The sequence below is a fragment of the Macrobrachium nipponense genome, chromosome 11 (assembly GCF_015104395.2).
Source record: "Macrobrachium nipponense isolate FS-2020 chromosome 11, ASM1510439v2, whole genome shotgun sequence".
Classification (NCBI taxonomy): domain Eukaryota; kingdom Metazoa; phylum Arthropoda; class Malacostraca; order Decapoda; family Palaemonidae; genus Macrobrachium; species Macrobrachium nipponense.
Genome location: NC_061087.1, coordinates 84,004,415 through 84,026,148, shown reverse-complemented (window position 1 = coordinate 84,026,148; position 21,734 = coordinate 84,004,415). Strand labels below are relative to the sequence as shown.

Sequence of the window (21,734 nt, the reverse complement as noted above, 5' to 3'; positions counted from 1 at the left end):
TGTCATTCTGTGTCTTCATTATAGGTTCTAATTATTTCATAACATCATGGCATTCGTTGACTCGAATCATGGAGAGGATGTATTTCCTCTGACCTTATTTGAACTGGTTTATGGATCATTTTGGGATTGTGACCTGCCCTTAAACACAGCCCAGTACTATTTCAAGTCGGGAATTAGTTGTTTGCACAATATGTATGCCATATTCGTGGTGATGACCCTCTCCTCATAAGCGAGAGATCTTTCGTTTGATTTCTGAATGAAGTGCGGCACTTTAGCATTCCATTAAATCACATTGTGCCTCTTTTGACGTAAATACTGAAATACTGTAATCTAGACCAAGACACTCGCTACTCTTAGCTTTTTCCACATCCCATTCAATTCAGAGGCACGACGACCGCGGACTTGAAATTTATATACATATATATATTATACATATATATGTGTGTGTGTGCGCGAGAGAGAGTTCTGATTCATGCAGGTATTTGGAAGTTAGTATAACAGATTATGGTAGGATATGAAAAGAGATGTCACAGAATAGAGGAAGCAATGAAGACAGAATGTGTATCCATAGGATTCCACACTACTGTTCAGTTAAACATATCATGAACACACGTCGGACACTTATCGCAAGGGTGGGATGATCACAAACAGGTTGGAAGCAATTGAACGCCCGTAAGAAGAGGACGAACCTTTGGAAACCCCAGATAATCGTATGAAGCTCAGGCTAGGATCATCCTTAAGTCGTCTACTTGTAATTAACCTGTTTGTGATGTGAGTGAGATCATTTGCTGTCATGTGTTTATGACATGTTTTACTGTAGTGGAGAGGTACTACTGACCATTTCAGGCCCTGCGATGCATAGGTTTTTTTAAATATCTATTTAAATATCAACTGTATCTTCCTGAAAATTTGGCACAACATGTTTTACACCTTCCGCTAATATATGGCAATATAATAAGTACCCTGAATTAATAATTAAGGCACTTTACTTAGAAAATTTTAAATTTCCTCAGTATAAGTTGTAAATATACGAACACCTGTCGTTGGCTTAGCCAAAGAGTTAGGAAAGAAGCCCCGCCCACTCTTCTCTTTCTTACTCTGTCTGATACTTATGAATGAAATAGTGTACTACCATATGTTTTTTTAGGTTTTAAAATGTACACGAACTACCATTTATTACTGATTACTTTTCATAAAGCCATTTGTATTTTTTTATTTATCATGTACGTTTCTTATCTATTTCCATGAGAATGGTGTGGTATTGGCAACTTTAGATTATTATTGGAGATATAAATATGGAAGGAAAAAAAACAGATCATAGTTTATTTAAAAGTAAGATCACTATATACATTATTTTATTATATATATCCAGTAAAGTATGTACAATATATAGAGAAATTTTACAGATTCTGAAGTACATTTTTGCAGTAACCATGAAAACAGCATAGACATGCAAAATAAAAAACTGGTGGATAAATATAACAAAACTTATTAATTACAGGACTATATATACACACGTATAAGGATATTTCAGCTCACTCCCCATCACTGTCTAAAAACAGATCGTCCTCGTCATCATTGGCGACGTTGACAACGATTGGATCTATGCAATGCCGGACGTTGTCAGTAAGCCATTATTCGTTTTCGAAAGCTTGACTTCGTTGGACAGCTCCTTCTCACACCTGTTTAGTGACAGCAAGCCTTTCTTCCTCCAATCTGGCCTTTAGGTCTGCCCTGGTGAAATGCCGTAACGATGAAAGTACATATAGCTTCATATGCGCCCATACCTGCTCGATGGCATTGAGTAGGATGGGCTGGTGGAAGCCGAACGACAATATAAACACACCTGAACAGCTTGTAACTACTGCCACTCTAATTTTCAGCGGGTATATTTACCAGTATATGTATACTTTAAATAAACCAAGAGGTCATAATAATCTCCCAAAATAATGAAATACAAATAAACTTTATTGCATAAACTAATTTGGATACATAAAACAATAATCCATAAAGTAATTTAAAAATGTAAAACACTATACGTCATAATCGTAGTACGGTACACTTTCATTTATATTTTGTTAACGGGGAGAGAAATAATTGGGCGGGCCGTCTTTCCTGACGATGTCCGAAAGTCTGAGTCAAATGTGGAAATATTCAAGAGTAAAGTGCCATTATTAATAATTTTAGATACATAGTTATATTGCCATACATTAGCGGAAGGTCTAAAACATGTTGGGCCAAAATTTCAAGATGATACAGTTGATATTTAAAAAGATATTTAAGAAAACCTATGCACCGCAGGCCTTGAAATGGTCAGTAGTACCCTTGCAATGGTGAGAGACTTGGTATGTCAGTTGACGCCAAGATGACAGTGTTTGCAACAACGGTTGCGCCAACACTTCTTAATGGAAGTGAAGTTTGGCAGCTGCATTTGAAAGAAAAAGGGTTTAGGGTTTGAAGAGAAACTCTTTAGGTAATATACGTGGCGGGAAAAATAATTGAAACGTTAGGAATGTGGAGATAGAGCAAAGTGATGAAAAGATTATCGTAGGTGATTAGAATATATTGAGATGGTTTGGTCTTTTGGAAAAAATGAAGTAGAACAGGTAGGAGAAAGATGGTATGATTGGGAAGTGTCAATATGAAGGAAAACAGGACCTAGAAAGTTTGCATAGATGGTGTGAAAGATAAAGCAAAGGGAGGTTTCTAATGTTCAGTAAACGCAAAAGTACGTATGACACTGGGGTAAATAGTACCGGTGTGTGTTTTAGGGGTTCAGCGAGTTGCTGAAGGTTGTGTATATAGGTGTAAAAAGTAGCTCATGTGGAAGTCTTCAGCTCGGAGAATTCATATGCAGTTCAGAAATTAAAGTATGAATGTGACTTGGCCATTATGTAGTGTGTTTTGTGGAGAACTATCCGTTGTTAGTTTTAATGGTTCGTTGTTATGTAATGTTATATATATATAAATACTCGGGTAAAATAAGAACAGGCTTAAATATTAAAAGGAAAAACGAACATGTAATTCCCTTCATACACCTTGGAAGAGAGAGAGAGAGAGAGAGAGAGAGAGAGAGAGAGAGAGAGAGAGAGAGAGAGAGAGAGAGAGAGAGAGAGAGACCTGCCATGCTGTGGTAATAATAAAAAGGTGTTTCACTGGTGTGAGCTCGTTATTACTGGTAGTCACTTATATTATGCCATGAGCCAGATACAAGCTTTAAGAGACCACTTTTCACCACACCTGTTGTTCTAGTATAATTGAGCTTCATGATGCTGACAGTGGGTAATGCTCCTAGAGCAGCCCGTTTGTGTACGTATGATTCGCAATACATGGTCAGTTGTATGTAGATTAATACTTTGTCATAAAACGTTAAGTTTATTATTTATCAAGTTATTGTTGGCTCACACGTGGACCCACACACCATCCATCTTACCTGGCTAGCTAATAATCTCCTCACAACAATCTCTAGGCAGCAAGCCCACACACGCAAGATGTTGCACATCTTTTGTATTTATTATCATTCATATTAATATTATGTTAAATGTATCATTATTAACATATGCATTATAATGTCAGCATTTCAGCCATGAGTAGTACCATAGTTTCAGCCTTGTCTTGTATATCGATTAATATGTATCTTTCCATCTGTCAACAAACAAGTGATTGTGTTGTGACTTCTGTTTTGGTTCGCCTCGTGTCAGGCACTACATTTCCGCTTGCAAGAACTGTTGACCTGTCTGTTTGTTGTCTGAGTAAATTAGTAAGTTTGTAGATGCTGCCTGTTACGCACGCCTTCGCTACATTGGTGACCATGGAGATGACCAGCCCAGCAACACCATCGCCGCTGCCTCCATACGTCTGCCTCCATCATGCCCCACAACCCAGAAGTTTGGTTCTTTAGTGCAGAGACAATCTTTTGATCGAAGAGAGCAAAGCAGTCGCCGTCTGCAAATTCCTGCCAGACATTGTTTTCGAGCAAGTAGCAGGATGGCTCACAGATATTCAAACTCTTGTCACCTACGAATTGCTGAAGGGCCAGCTGAGGTCATTCTTCAGTATGCAACCGACCCTAAAAGCCAAGAAATTCCCAAACAGCATGGGGACACCGAATGAGTTATTCAGTTCAGAGCTTGGCCTCAGGCCTAGACTTTTTTTTTTTTTTCTTTTCTTTTTTTTTTTTTTCTATCTAATCCTTCAGGCCAGCCCTATGAGAGCTGAAAGTCAGTTCAGTGGTCTGGTTTAAGTACTTTAATAATAATAATAATAATAATAATAATAATAATAATAATAATAATAATAATAATGATAATAATGTGGGTACAACCATAGGAAACGAGTGCCATCACATGCCTACAAGTAGTTATGGCCGCTCATAATGCTACCCGCCACAGACGGCCAACCTGAGTGAGTCAACCCTAAATCTTGTGAGAGAGGTCCTTCTCACCAAACTGCCCCACCAAACAGTGACAGCCATGCCCAATGCCTCCGCCATGCCAATCAAGAATTCCTGAAATTGATCAATACAGTGCACATGCCCACAAGATGGAGGAGCCCACACAGCCAACAACAGCAGCAGCAACAGCATGACGGTCCCAGCCCAGCACTCAACCGACATGAAATCCAACAGTGACCCAGAAGGACCAGCTGCCCCCATCCACAAACAAAATTTCCCCAAGCAATTCGGGGGGAAGACCAGATAGACGAAAGGCAAACTACTAAAGGCGATTTGCTACTTTTACTGGAGTTTCGGAAAGAAGCCCAGCAAATGTGAAAAAGGCTGCCTGTTTTCAAAAAAAACATTCAAGAGGGTCATGATCGCAGCTAATTAAACAACAGCAGTGAACAGATGGCTGCTTCATAAGAGAAACTCCACCTGCTCATCTCTGTCTTTCGGGATACGAACTCTATGTGTTTCTTTGTCGGGGTTGAATGGTCAAACAGAATTCCTCGTTGACACTGGAGCATGCAAATATTTTTGCCAGCCAACCCACGTGAACGGCTCAACTCTGCTCCACCCACCAACCTCCACATATCCACTGCTAGCAGAGCACCAGTCAATATGTACAGGAAGCAGGATATGAACATGTCATTCAACAGGAAAGACTATAGTTGGACCTCCATCATGGCAGACAAGACAGTATAGCACTTTTAGGATCAGACTTCCTAAAAGCAATCTGCTAGGGGATGTAGCATCAAAACAACTGATCCCATAAACAAGTCCGGCATCATCTCATCAACAGCTGCTCAGACAAGCCGCCACCACACCGTTACCACAACCACAACAGCAGAGACGACAAACAGGCCCCATCGCAGCAGCTACCCTACCGCCAGAAACACACCGACTTCTACAAGAATATCAAGAGGTTTTCAAAAAAGATCTGCAGCCCGACGTAACCAAATCAGCAAAACACAACATCTAGCACCACATAGAAACGGAAGGGCCCCGATCCACTCTCGTTTCAGATGTTTAGCCCCAGAGAAGCCCACTTACGCCAAACAAGTGTTCAATGAAACAGAGAATACAGGAATATGCTAAAAAGACCCCAGCCCATGCGCATCCCCCATTCACACGATACCAAAACCCAACAGAACGTACAGTCAACTCTCGTTATCCGCGCCTAATTAGTTTCCGCAAATGGTCGTGGATATCAAAATCGCGGTTATGAAATACATATTTCCCATAAGAATTAATGGTAAACCACTGTAATAAGACCTAACGCCAAAGTTTTATTTATACATTACCTAAATGCACTGTACTTACTGAACTTGAAATAAATGTGTACAGGTATTCGCCTACTTACGATGGGGTTAGATTCCAAAAAGCCCATCGTTTGTTCAAAAAAATTTTAACTCGAATATAGCATAGCCTACACTAGGGTAATTAGTACCATCTCCACATATATACCTAGCCTACACTACACAATATAGTTACTCTATGCATATATGGTATATAGTTCAGTTCAGTGTATATTGACTAATGATAATTCAGTACAAAGGGAAATCGAATAAAGTTAACAAGAGTTAGCCTTCCGCTACTATGATAATCGAATGCATATACAGTAGCCTAGCCTACAGTATACTTAATTATTATTGGCTAATTCTGGAGGTTCAATGCATTCTGACGTATGATAAATCAGTACAGAAAGAAATTGAACACGAAACGAGAATCAGATCGTATAATAATTCAGTAAAAAAAAAAATTGAACAAGAAACGAGAATCAGTAATATTGTATGTATCCTCTTATTATCATCATAAAATACTAACATAGCGCCAGTCAATGTTTTGTTTTGGAAATCAGCTGATGGCGAATACGAGTTTATTTTGCCCTTTTCATCTCAATTCTCAGCGAATGTTCTTGTTCCTAGTTAGCATAAATGAATATCTAGATACTTTACTTATATGGAACGAAGTCATTTTTCGTTACACATGTTTTTTAACCGAAATTCGACTTTTATACGTCTCATTGTGAACGAATTATTTTTTCGTTAATAGATTGCGTAATAATACAGCGATTTCGTTCGTTATTTTCACTTGTTTTCGTCGTAAAACGAGCTTTACGTTATTTATCTTTTATTCATGTGAAAACAACAGTGAAATGTGCTCTTTGAGTCATGCCCAGTAGTATTGATTAAAATGATTTGCTCTCAGTTTTATCTACGGTTGTGTTTGAATTCATATCAAAGTTTTGGAGTTTTATCCATGCCTGAATATTATTTTAGCAGCTTCAGCTACAACTTGAAGTTAAAATTAACAATATATTGCCTTGATGATCTCACAGCAAATAAAGTTATTACATAAAATCATATCAGTCCTATTTTAGATAACATCATTTAAAACATAGCTGAGGTAATTGTTTTACTATCGTACGATGGTTGAAATAAAAGCAAAACGGATGTTGTTGTTATCGGATTCGGATGTACTTAGCAAAAAAATTGTTTCTCGTTCGATTGTTTATGGCTGTACACATTTATGCAACAGGTATAACGTTAAAGCAATACTTTCATCATATTTTTTAACTTTTTTGAACTTATTTAACTTGGAAGATGTCATAAAGACATGGAGGTAAAGAAATTAGGTGATTGTAATTTGGCCTCTCTTAAGATTAATATTTAATAATTCGGCGGGATAATTTGTAAACAAAATACGCAGAGCATTATTGGAACCAAGGTATATAGAATAAACTTTATTTGTTCATATACGAAACAAACCTTCGGTCTTAACATTAGGATTTACTAGCGCCAAGCTGGAAACCGGTAGAATTAAAATTAAACTTGTGCAATCCAGGGACTATTGGCATCTATACCAGGTCACGGGGCATGTATACCCAGAATACCCTCGGCGTCGTGTAACCCGCCAGTTATCTTTCTACCACCTTTAAGATAGGACGTGTTCTCTGTCTATCTATTTAAAGCCGGTTTTAGTTTGCCCGTTTTTATCCATTTCACTTTCATTTTTCTTATTAATTCTCTTTCTCTGAGTGTGCTCAGTGTGGGTGTGAGCTGTAAGAGTATGTAAGTGGTGAGATGGAGTGTTTTGTATCACCGTCAGGATCTTCTTCCATTTCGAAGACAAGACAAAGGAAATGCCCTGGAGTCAGTGGCTTTCCGTGTTCAAGATTCCTAACTTCGGTGTCGACGGATCCTCATCCAACGTGTAGTAGGTGCAGAGAAAATGTATGTACAATTACTAATCCTCGTTCTGTTTGTCGTGGTTGGTCGGTGGAACGGTGGAGGAAGTTTTATGAGTAAGGCCAGTACAAAAGAAAGGAGTCGACGCCATCTTTGGATGACCAAGTGTTGCCAGCTTCTTTTGTATCGGCAATACACCAGATTGCTCCACATGTTTCGCCACCTGCCTTTGATTTGTCCCATACCCTTTTGGTTTCTCCTAGTGGTTCGTTATACCGTTATCGGAAACTCCAGGAGGGGTTTTGGGTAATTTGATGCATAATATTTACGCTCCGTTGTTCCCAGCAGGGAGGGGGGGAGCATCGCCATCTTTGTTCCAGGTGCCTGCTCCCGATTTGAACAGGATGGAAGGTACGTGGGCGGCCCTAGGCCTTCCAGGCATACCAACCTTGGAAGGTTTGCTGTCGCATTATATGGCGTCACGGTTCCAGCAGAATTCGGCAGCACTGAATATTCCTCATCCCCCGGGCTTGCACTTTATGGGAAATAATGCCGCAGCTACGCCAACAACTTCGTTGGTTACGGCGATGCAGAACGTTGGGGGTAGTTTTGCTGCAAACGTGGGAATGCCAGCAGCAGCAGCCCAGTCTCTCCATACAAGATTGGTGACGTCACAACCGACGTCACACACCGACATGGCAGACGCGATGACGTCACAGCCTACTGCTTCTCAGTCTACTTCGCTGCCTCCAGACTCAAATATGCTTTCTAACTCTGTAGTACACACTGTAATGAAGAAATTACAGGATCTAGAGAAGAAAATTAATAAGCAAGACAAAAAGAAAAGGCGTGATTCGTCTTCTTCTTCGTCTTCTTCCTCTAGCTCGGCGTCATCGCTAAGTTTGATGACGTCACGGCATGTACCAGTCAAGCGTTGGAGGATACGGGATTTCGCAACTGATCCTCGGGCCAAGAGGAGAAGAGTGAATTCTTCTTCATCTTCGGGCCAGGACTGTCACATCCCAGTCAGCAAGAAAGGCAAGAAATCAGTGGCTGGTAAGCTTAAAGCTAGAGGACGAAGCCATTTACAAGAGTCCGAAAGAGCGAGTCGACTGCCAATGGGATAACGGCCGACGCGGAGTTGTCAGTAGAGACTACAAAGAGTCAAAGTAAAACTGCAGTGTCGTTGGCGAAATCGACTTTGGGGGCGAAAAGTGCAGCAAAGGATAGAGCACAGATACCGGTTTCGCCTGTAAGACCGTTTAAAATACGGAGAAAAGATGATAAGGCTCCTATTGAAAGGTTGAAGAATAGCGAGTTGGCAACCTCGTCTGATATGTTGGTGGAAGGCATTGTCCGCCTAGATGAAGGATCAAGGCCGAATTCTCCGACGGTCATTGGAGACGATATTAATTGTCATGGAGAGGAAGTGAGCTTGGTTTTGAGAGAGCCTTCATCTTGGAGGTATAGGCGAGATTCTCGCTGTAGATCAGTGGGCAGAGAAGGAATGAGGCGGTCTCGTTCTCCTGCTGACTGTTCGGGATCGAGCCGTCGGCAGTCATCAGAGATCAAAGAGGCCGCAGCCATAGGGGCAGATGGCCACAAAGCACCCGGACATTTGTCAGGGGATAGGAGTGAGATAGCATCTCCTGTGGCTGAGCACAGTACGCTAGAACCGGAGGAAGGAGAGAACCAAGAGTTTCTGGCTTCGTATGTTGAGGTGATTGATTTGATTCGTCAATTCAATAACCTTTCAGAGAGAATGGAAACACCTGCCAGTATGCTTCCTCTGGGAATTGACATGGCATTTGGGGTGAAAAAGGATACCAAGGTGTCGTATGAATTGCCTTGTTCAAATCATGCGGAGTCCATTTTACAACACGTAAACACACGGATTGCGGGAAGGGATAATTCCTTAAGATCAAATAGATCGTTTAAGTTTATCCCTCCTCCAATGATGAAACATAGAAAATATTATACGACACCAATGTTTCCTTTACTATCTAGACAAATTAACCCAAATGTGTTAAGGTTAAGGCCTGGATTAACCTTAGATCAAGTGAAAATGGAATGCCCTTCGATGACTTGCCAAGAGGCTGCTACGTTAGAAGCAACAGCTTCTTCTGTCTTTCAGACTGCTTCTTTGCTGGATCTTTGGTCGACAGCAGTTGCGAAGATTGCATCCTGAGAAGTGACGAGGAAGGTAGTGGATGAATCAATGTTCATTAGATTACTACAATCAGGTGCCAAAGCAATTGCGTACTTGACAAATTTAAGTGCCAATGTTTGGGCAAATATCCTGTTAATGAGGAGGGATGCAGCTTTGGCTAGACTAAGTCGCACTGTTGATTTGGATTCCCTGCTAGCAATGAGGAATGGAAATATCTTAGAGTCGCAATTGCTGTTGCCAGAGGCCATACTAGAAGAGGCTATAGATAGAAGAAGGATGGACACTAACGATAGATTGGTACAGCAGGCAGTTAGGAAAACATCTAGCAGTCAGGCTAATCCTATGGAGGTAAGGCAGCAGCAAATACCTCGGAAGAAGCCAGTGAGGCATAACATCCCTAATAGAGCAACAAGACCCTCTTCCCCAAAGAAGTTAACTCATCAGCCCTTTCACAAAAGAAATAACAGAGGAAGGGGGATTAGGGGAAGAGGAAGGGGCTCAAGACGATAGGATAGGCGCCTCTCATCACTCAGCCACACCAGTGGGGGGTTGCCTGGCAAATCACTGGAAGGTGTGGCAGGAACTGGGAGCAGAGCAGTGGGTGGTGGATGTTCTCAGAGTCGGGTCTTTGATTCCGTTCAAAGTATCCCCACCCCTGACAGAACATTCATTACCTCACCTCGCTTATGCTCAAGAACCTCAGAAGGCTTTTATTCTGCAAGAGGAAGTGAAGAAGATGATGGAAAAAGGGGCTGTGGAACAAGTATCCATTCCGTCAAAGGGGTTTTACAGCAGGATTTTCCTTGTACCCAAAGCCAGTGGGGACTGGAGGACAGTAATAGACCTGTCAACTTTGAATCTGTTTATAAGAAAAACCAGATTCAAAATGGTAACTCCAAAAACGGTTCTACAAGCAGTCAGGATCAAGGACTTTATGCTGACAATCGACTTGAAAGACACATACTTTCAGATCCCAGTCCATCAGTCTTCCAGGAAATTTCTCCGCTTCAGTCTTGCAGAGAAAGTTACTTTATTTTATATACCTTGGTTGGAACTTCCGGGCATTTTAACAACGTACACATGAATTTTTGAGCGCAATTTTCGGGTTTTGAACCGTACTGCTCAGCAATTTTTTGCATTAAAAAAAATGTATAGACTCGCATTGTATAAAATTCGCGATTATCAAACGCAGTTAATGAGAGTTTACTATAGCGCCCTTGTGAGACCACCAGTGACTAAACATTGAACATAGCAAACATAACCAAGCAGATGAATGAAGGAAATATCTTCACCAAAAAATAGACCTGCTGAAAGGATACTTCCAAGTTCCAGAAGCGAAGGAAAGTATAAAGAAGAGTCATCACTCCCTTCATTACTTACACATTCAACTACAGCCTTTTCTGTTTTTGCAACACGGAGGCAACCTTCCCTTCTGTGCAGTCTATGTTGATGACATCCTCATATTTAGTCTCAGCTTCAAGCAGCATCTTGAGGACAACAAAAGACTACTACAAATACGTGAAGAAAGTGGACTCATAGTATGGGAAGACAAATATGAATGTGCGAAGAGAACAGTGGAATTTCTAGGACATCAAGTAAGTCCAGACAACATTTAAGTTGAGAAAGTAAAAGCAATTAACGATTTCCCAAAACCAACAGCAATTTAAGTAGTACAAGAATTTCAGGACTAATTAACTACTATCACAGATTTATCCCTAACATTACTAAAATCATGAGTCCAATCTGCTAGTGCCTACAAAGAAAACAGAATAGATTAAGTTGGTTAGAAGATCAAGATAGTGCATCAACATTAATAATTCCTCAACCCCATAGGTCCCTCAGTTTGATGACGGATAGGAGTAACATAGTGATGGGCACTATACTTGAGCAGGACACAGATAATGGTCATCGTCCACTGTCATTCTTCAGCAAGATGTTAGTGACAGTGGAACAGCAGACAGCAGTACTCTACCTTTGACTGGGAGCTCCTAGCAGTCCACAACGCCATCTGTCACTTCTGTTACATGCTTAAGTGACGACAGTTCATTGTATAAACAACCCAGAAACTGTTGGTGCATGCCTTTACAAAGACAGCAGGTGCATGGTCAGCATGAAAACAGCATCTCCTATCAGTAATAGCTGAACTTTTCTGCACCATTAAATACTTGAAGGGTTCAGCAAACACTGAGGCAGACTCACTATTGCAAAACTACGTTGACACCATTCAGCTCGGAATAGCATATCCCGAAATAGCAGAGCGCAAAGAGACAATGTGGACCTACAGCAACTGCAGTGGGACAATCCCGCCCTTACGTGGAGCGACCTACCGATCCACAGTGGAGAGATGATCATCTTCTGGGAAACAAGTACCAGCTGCCCTCACCCCTTGCCCACAACCTTTCCCACCCATCAGGCCAGTCAACCACCAGAATTCTAGCAGAGCAGTACTTCTGGTCGGGAATGAAAAAAGATATAAAAAACTGGACAAGAGAATGCATTGCATGTCAGATGTAAAAAATCATGACATGTAGAAAGATGAATAGGAGAGTTCAACACACCACTGATTCGCCCACATCCATGTCAACATAGTAGAAAAAGTAAAGTATATAGCCTAGTTTAACCAGACCAGTTGGTTACTTAGCAACAGAACCTATAGCTATTGTTGGATCAGAACCACATTATATCGAGAAATGAATTTCTAATCACCAGAAATAAATTCCTTTGATTCCTTGTTGGCATCAACATAGTAGAACCCCTACCCCCTCCAAGGGGTACAGATACCTGTTCACCATCATGGACAGAAGTACCAGATGGCAGAGTTACATGAAAGCTCTCATCAGATGGGTCAGCAGACACAGAGTCCCGCAGATCATCACGAGTGACAGGGGGCCAACTTCACGTCTGCCTTTTGGAACACCCTCGCAGACAGTTTTAGGGACAAAGATTTCACATGTGATGGCCTACAGCCCAGTAGCTAACAGTATCGAAAAGCTACACCAGTCATTGAAAACATCACTCGCTGCCAGATGTCAGAGCATGAGCTGGAGAAAGGAGTTACCTTTGTTCTTACTGGACCTGAGAATGACACCACACACAGCATTCAATACATCTCCAACAAATGCCCTATATGGCCAGACACTATCATTGCCAGCTGATATCAAAATCAGATGAGTCCAACATTCCGGCCCAACACCCGTAAAGCATTAGAACAGATATTGCCAGCCAAGACGACCTACCACAAGACCAGAAAAGTGTATTTCTCCAGCAAACTGCAGAACACAAAATATGTGTTCATACAGCTAAGACCATACTGTATCATCTACAGACGACACAAAGCTTACCAGATGACAGTGGACGGCAGGACTACATAGGTCTTCATCAACTGTCAAAATTCAGCATACCTCCTGGACATAGCCTACAACCATAGGCCTTTCCAAGAGGGAGAGTCCTGTAGGGTTCCATGCAGACCCACAGGCCTTTATCTCGCCTGGCCAGATAATCTCCTCACAACAAACACTCCACACGACAATAAACACAGCACGTCACGCATCTTTTGTACATATATTTTCATTCATATTGTTATGTTAAATGTATCATTATTACCATATGCATTACAATGTCAGCATTTCAGCCTTATGTACCATAGCTTCAGCTTCAGCTTCAGTTGTGCCTTGTATATCGATTTATATGTCTTCCCATCTATCGACAAACACAAGTTATTGTGTTGTGACCTCTGATTTGGTTCGCCTCGTGTTGGGCACTACATTTCCTCTCGCAAGAGCCAGTCACCTGTCTGAATAAATTAGTAAGTTTGTAGACACTGCCTCTTACTCACGTCTTCACTACAATATCATTCTTAGCACATGCATTACAATGTTAGCATTCCAGGTATATGTATCATAACTTCATTTGTGTTTTGTATAAAAAATTTGTGTACATCATTCTATCCTTCAACAAACATAGTTGATTGTGCTCCAACCTCTGTGTTGTACTCTGACTTCTGTGTTGTTCGCTTCGTATCAGGCACTTTATTTGCACTCGGAAGAGCTATTGACCTGTCTGTTTGTTGAATAAATAAGTAAGTTTCTAGATGAAGCCTCTTACTCACACCTTCGCTACATTGGTGACCACAGAGAGGAAGCAGATACTTTCCTTGAATTTCTGCCAGACAACGTTTTTGAGCAAGTTGCAGGATTGCTTGCAGAACTTCAAACCCCTGTCACCAATGAATCACAGACAGATCAGCTAAAGTCCTTGTGAGAAAGGTCCTCCTCACTAAGCTGCATCACCAAGCAGTGGCAGCCATACCCGACACCTCCACCATGACCAATGAAGAATTCCTAAAATTGTTGGATCCAGTATACATGGCCCACAAGACAGCAGAGCCCACCAAGGCACCCGAATCAGCAGCAGCATGATGATCCCAGTAGTAATCCGACATGAAATCCAACAGCGACCTAGAGGGACTCAGGCCCAAACAACTCATCAATGGGAGGAAAAAAGCCCACAAATGTAGTTTCCTGTTTTAAAACAACATACAAGACCTAACTAACTAAATGTCAGTGGTGAACAGACTGGTTGCCTTGTAAAAGAAGCTTCGCCTGCTTACCACTGTCTTTCTTCCAGATACAAACACAAGGGCTCCATGTGTTTCTTTGTCAGGGATGAAAGGTCGAACATAGAATTCCTTGTCAACACCAGGGCATTTGTTCCAGCCAGCCCACATGAACAATTCCCCCCTGCCTTACCCCCCAACCTCCATTATTCACCCCCAGTGGTGCACCAATTAAGATCTACAGGAAGTGGAATATGAATTTGTCATTCAACGAGAAAGACTACAATTGGACATTCATCACTGGACACGTGATGTTAGCAATTTTAGGAGCAGATTTACTAAATGCCCACAACTTGTAGCATCAAAACAACTGATCCTGAAAACAGCTCCTGTTTCATCTCAAAAGATGTGCAAACAACTCGCCACCACATTGTCACTGCAACAGCAAAGATGACAAACAGGCCCCATCACAGCAGGTGCCCCAGAAATACACTGACATGTACAAGACGACCTACAGCACGTCTTAACCAAACCAGCAAAACACAACATCCAGCACCATCTAGTAACAGAAGGTTCCCCAGTCTACACATGTCAGCATTCCAGCTATATGCATCATAACTTCATTCGTGTCTTGTATTTTGGTGTTATGTACATCTTTCCATCCTTCAAAAAACACAGTTGATTGTACTCTGACATCTATGGTGATTGCCTCGCTTCAGGCACTACATGTCCACTCACAAAAGCTATTGAGCTGTTTGTTTGAAAAAAATCAGCAGGTTTGTAGACGCAGCCTCTTACTCACACCTTCACTACAATATATTTCATTCAAATATTCAATTGCTGTCCTGTAAGTTGGTTTCCTTCGGGTTTGTCTTTATATTGTGAAGCCTTGTTTAGGTAAATGATTCTCTACTTCAAAGGTTGTTCAGCACTGTCATTCATGGAGTTACTTCTCAGTCTCCTTGGTGCTCTTTTATTTGACTACGAAGATATTAGAGTATCTACTTACAAGTTTAATGGCAATTTTTTTTTAAAGTCATGGAGCCATTGACCTGTTTTAGTGAGTATCGAGAGCTCCGGTTGATAAGTGATTGCTGCACCAGAGTTACTGTCAAACTTAGATTTAATATATATTTTTAATAAAAGTATTTCCTTCAATGAATCTTGAACTCTTTATTTATGAAAGAATACTAAGTATAAGGATATAGTAACAGAAAAGTGGAATCATGAGAAAGATGAAAAACAGAAAAAACTATACAAATTGAATGTAGCTGATGCTGCTCTCACATTTAATTCAGATTGTTTGAAAGCAGGTCATCCACCTACACATATGTTAGTATTTTTGTTATGAGCCATCCTGATTTTTAAGTGCTTATTTTTCAACACAGACGTCATAGCATCCAGTTAAATTGAACCTTTTGAAGTATACAAGTGGAATTTGGTGATTACTTCTACCAGATACAAATGTATACTCAATAGCCTAGCGACCTTTTAATTTCTTGATTTCTACACGTATTTTGTGTGCGTTGATTACTACAAGCCTTGAATCTTAGTGGGAAATAATGAAGACACCATTACCTTCCAGGATTGGATTTGAACCCCCGCCCCCCGTGTTAGTAGGAGTGAGGTTCTTCTTAGCCATTTTGTGTCGTGTCTCTCTCTCTCTCTTTCTGTCAGAGAGAGAATGACTTGTAGGTGGATATCTTCAGGTCTGCCTTTAGCTGGAGCTCTTCAGTTTTGTTGTAACTTGTAGGATGTATTTACAAATGTGTCTCCTGAAAATTGACATTTTTAGGATAGTCACCACTTGGAGGTGGATATCTTCAGGCTTTTGTCCTTTGATTGTGGATATCTCTGCGTCTGTCGAGAATGATTCTCTGTCTTTCATCTTTCACGCCTCTAACCAACCCCCACCCTTAACCCTTTCCCATCTCCCGCTGGAACTTGACAGAATGAGAGAGGAGTGCAATATTGTGGCTCCTTTGGGAAGCTTCCGGGTGATCTCATAGTCTAGTCTCGCCCCTCTTAAATAGGTATAGGAATTTGGCTCTGTGGAGGGAAGCAGCAGAATTGGACACCAAGAGGCCATAACCTCAAGGTATCGATATCTCTCCAGCCTACTCTGGGTGGTATCTCCAGCAAACGAGAGAGTAGTGTTGTTAATTTTAGTTTTAGTGTTTTACATGCCCAAATGATTCAAATGCTTCCCCTCCCGTTTTCTTGTTAAAGTTTGCAATAATCTTTAATTTCCTTTCCTTTATTTCTTTTAGTAAGGTTTCAGGCACATATTTGTAAAATTGCCAGAGAATTATATATGTGTGGGAGGTTTACAGAAGTGGAAAATTTTCTCATAACATCTGTCATGAAACATCTGTGCCTCACTTAACTGTAATTTAGTTTGATTCGTAATCAATGGAAATTTTCATCTTTTTAAAAAGTTTTTCGTCGCTTCGAGGTAGAGCCATGTTTGAGGTACGGGAAAGTAATTGGCTTGGGATTTGACCAGTTTTAAAGTTCACTGAGAAGATATAGATAAATTTATAAATGAAGAAGTCTTTCACTGAGCGAGTGAATTGAATTCCAGGGATACCGATGTTAATGAGGGTTTTCGTTCTTAATAAGCATTGAGCATTTCTGGAAGTTTTATGTATAGATTTTTTGCTCACCAGTTCATAGAGGTCGAAAACACCATGATTTCGTGGCCGATAAAAAGGAAATCTGACTTCGCAGAAAATTTATGGTCAATGAGTTACTCAAAGAGAACAGGACATTAGATGACACAGTTGAACAAGTTGGGCAGGCCTTCCAGCGCCACATCAGAAACCCTGTTCTCTTCAGCCAGCGGGCACAAACACCCCTCCTCCTTAAATTTTGTGGCCAATTCAACATGGAACGTCTGTCTGGTGCCTGCTTGGTAAACGTTGGACGAAATGTGCGTTGAATCACCGGCATCTTGAATTGAGAAGGCCTGCGAGACCCGAGCATGAGTCATCACCAGACGTCTGAGTCTGGCCATGCGTTTCCATTCACAACTTTGTATTTTTGGTGGCATTTATCAGTTATTTGCAGAATATATATATAATTTTGTGTAAGTTAATTATGTTTTACAGTCTTTTGCACCATCAGTATCCTCTGGACCTGGTTAATATGATTAAATATGAAGGGAAATCAGTGCAGAAACAGTAATGAGAACAAAAAAGTTTATTCACAGAAAAGATTATATATAATACATTTGTATACTTAGAAAGGCGGCCAAGAGCACAAAAATGGTCACAAAAGATGCCTCCCTTTTAGGAAGAGGTATAAGAGCTATATACAAAATAAATATTCACTCTAATTTAGAGCAGTTGTTCCTCGGCATCTTATTTCTTCAATGTATCCAGCTTTCTCGTTTTTATCAAATTTTTGCAATTTTGAATGTTTTCATTTCTTTTCTTACAATAATTGTTTAGTAGGGCATTGGAGGAAGCAAATAGCAGCATCTTTTTATTTTTTTCTATGCTATGTCCAGTATCACAATCATTAGTAAGCGCCCCAATGGCGTGGTTGGTATGGTGTTGGCGTCCCACCTCGGTAGTCGCGGGTTCGATTCTCGGCCATTCCATTGAGGAGTGAGAGATGTGTATTTCTGTTGATAGAAGTTCACTGTCGACGAGGTTCGGAAGTCACGTAAAGCCGTTGGTCCCGTTGCTGAATAACCACTGGTTCCATGCAACGTAAAAGCACCATACAAACAAACAAGCAATCATTTAGAGGTAAAAAGGCATCATAATCAGCGAGGACAGTGAGTGAAATGTCCTTGGCCAAATTCCTCTGATACATTGATTTGATATAATCAGGGCACTGTGATAGTTTCTTAATGGTTATATAGTTAAACAGAATTACGTTTACTGCAAATTCATGCGGATAAAGAAGCCTTCCTCTGTTTATACCCTGAATGTAACTGTTATTGTCTGGTAAGCTATCTTTCGTTTCTTGGCAAGTAAGTAAGCAAGTCTTTACAGGAGCTACACTTGAATTTTTTCACAACAGCATACACACAGTGGCCAGCAAGGCATGGTATAACCGGGAAAATATCCATACATTTATCAACATCATCTTGACTGACATCATTATCAAAGGAATCGTTATTTCCGGACTCATTATTCATGCTCTCCCAGTTTGTTTCTTCGAAGATCTTCAGTTCAGTGTCTTTATCATTAAAAGCTATTCTGAGAACAGACATTGACCTCAGTTTTGTTTCACATTCGAACACTTGTCGTAAGGAAATGTAATTACAGCCAGCAAGTAGATGATATTTACCAAATCCATTTTCAAGTTGATCGGTTTGAAATTTTCCTAAGACATATTTCATTTTCAATTTTTCTACACATTATTTTGTTTTTTCTATAATTGCACTAGTTGTGTGTTTTAAGGCAGTGAATGTTTCCCTACTCAGCTTTCCACCAGTTTTAGTAATGCTATTCCAGAGATCTAACCCGAAATGGAATTTCTGTATGAAAATATACTTCTAGTCATCTACAATATACGTTAGTGGAGTAGCATATTTACTGTGAAACCGAGTACGTTTATGTGGATGCTTTACATTCATTATGGTCCACCAGAGATAAATGAATTTAATATGATTAGCTAAATCTTCAGAATTTGGCAGACAATGTTCTTTTCCCTTGTCAAAAGTGCTTCTATGACATATTCATTGAAAATTTGTAGGGCAAGGCTGACGTTTTGCCTTTTTAGACTCGATGAATTCAATGCCTTTGATGTAAGCTTGTATACATATCTGAGGAGAGAATCTGCTTCTAAATTGTGTAATTTATGCAAATTAAATGGCCTCAGAAAAAGTACCCACGACAATACAACTTAATAATAAATGGTTTAACAGTTTACAAAACTTGAAAGTTTCAAGTACTGAGTTTTATAATAATTTTATAATCATTTGTGTTAATAAACTCTGTTGTTTCTCATAATAATATTACTTCTCCACTGATTTCCCACATTATGCAGCATATTTAATTAAATTACCCAGTTTTAGAGGATTATGATGTTGTTAAAGACTGTGAAATATGATTATCTAAAAGCAATTAGATACTCTGCATAAAAAGTAATAAATAACACCAAAAATACAGAACTGGGAATGGTGCTTGTGGCCAGGTACAGACGTCTGGTGATGACTCATCGCTGTGTCAAGAGCGATCGCACAGGCCTTGTCAATTCAAGATGGCGGTGGTTGAACATGTGTCCATGATTCAGTTTTAGCGTCTTCTAGGACGCGAAATGGCTTCTCTTATTTTGTGAAGACATTAGTAGATCTGAAAAAGGACAAAAAACAATATTTTTTAAAGTTTAATTATTCTAAAATTAAGTAAAAAGAAAATTGGACACTTTAAACTTTTAAATGGTGCCAGTTCAATCATACTATTATTTGTAGTTCATGATATAAGAATTCTTAGAATGTGACATCTACTTTTGAAACACCCTGTACTGTAGTGTTTGTATAGAGAAATATAACATTGTATACTGACGATGAGATACACAGCTATACGAACTGTTTAGAACGATTATAAAACGTGATTTTTTTTATCCTTTTACAAGTGTTCCACAGAAAGGATGATTGTTAGATTCCCTTGAACAATATGGTTGGAGCAGCTAAATATTGTTTCTGAGCATATAGCAATGTGTCAGAATAAAATTTCAGTATAGTAAATTGACTACTTCTGAGTGGTCGTTAATGTCAACAAAACCTCCTAAGTTTTATGTTCATTTTTTCGTTGTCACCTGCTGTCCTACACCTGCGTGTGTACGTAATGAGTTCTTGTAATTCCACACATATGTATATATATATATATATATTATATGTGTGTGTGTGTAAAGATTATATATATCGTATTGCCGGCAGATAAGGCTAGTAGGAATTTTGGCTTTATATGTGAAGAAATATATGTAAATTTCATTTTCAGGTGCAATATGAATTAAAAAAATAAAAATAAATTGTCTGTAAACATAACTCAAATCAAATAAATTGGTACAAACTTGACAGTTTACATTTCATGTATACATACTAAAATTATATTGAAAGTCCAGTAAAATTTAGCTTTATAACAAGCTCAGAAAATGGCATTAAGAAAGGTATGTATATCCTTATATTGAAACTACTAAAACGAATGGAATCGATTCGCTCAAGTAACAATACTCATGTATATTTTGGTGATTTCATGTTACCTTCGTTTGACTTTAGTATTCAGTGCCACGTTACCGTCCGTGCATCTAAATAGGTGTTTTGTGGCCTCGTGTAACAAATACATTCACTCTTAAATTTGAATACAATATACTATAAAGTAATTAAATATACAATACACTAAAAAGTATTCGAAACTAACTGTCAAAAACTAAAATATTTTAACCATAACTTTCTTTTTTAATTTGAAGAAATTAATTGACAAAAAATAGTATTACAGCCATAACGTTGCCACTCTATATTCGCATTTTCATGAATCTAATCTTTCGAAATAATCCCTTAGAGGTAAGACTTAGATATAAAATATATCGATGTGTAGTTGATCTGTTATCATTAAAGAAAAAGTATAGTATTCGATGTTAGTTCAATACATCCCAGGGTTCTATAGTTGGTTCACTTAAGGGAGATTCTTTAATGAGTCCTATGCTTACGTGACGTTTATTTGGCAGCTTCTGATGTCTCATATTTTCGTCTGTAGCTTAGAAAACTAGCAATATGTTTTTATTTCTTCATATTTATCTCATGTTTTGAACAAGATTGGAAAGTTTTGGCCATAACATAGGATTCAGTTTAATTGTACGACTAAATCATTTTTCCCTGAAATCAATAAGGAATTACGACGAGTAAAAGTGTAGAGAGAACCATTTAATTCTTTATACCTTTTACTACTTATCATCGGATTTCGCATCGCTCATGCGATCGAGATTAAAATAAAACTTGTGTTTTCATAGAGTAAATTCACCCTGAAACCGTAGGTGCTATCAGATTTTAGATGCGTGTGTTATGTGAGGAGAAATTGAAGAATATGTCTTATTATGTTGCATCCATATTTGACTATTTGACAGTAGTGCTAGGGACTGGTCTGCAAGACAGCGTTGGGAGCTTTGAGGTGCCGTTGACAGGTGCCAGTTAGCAGACATAGGGACATACTGGATTGAAAATATTCGACAGTCATAGTGGGAACTCTATACATTTATTTACAGAAAATGTAATGACACTAATAATACGATAAATATTGTCGAAACTGCTAAGTTTTCATATCGATAATAGTCAACTGTCAACGGCTCCTCAAAGTTCTCGCTGAGGTCCAACGACAGTGCCTTGTAGATCACCGTCTCTCGGCACTTCAAGCAATTAAAGTACGG

The 21,734-nt window shown here is 39.5% G+C and overlaps 1 protein-coding gene across 6 annotated transcripts in view; it reads left to right on the top strand.

Moving 5' to 3' along the window:
• The window catches only part of LOC135206663 (GDP-L-fucose synthase-like), a 184,907-nt gene that overhangs the window by 100,952 nt on the left and 62,221 nt on the right, over positions 1-21,734 (top strand). The gene's annotated exons all lie outside the window — the stretch shown is intronic.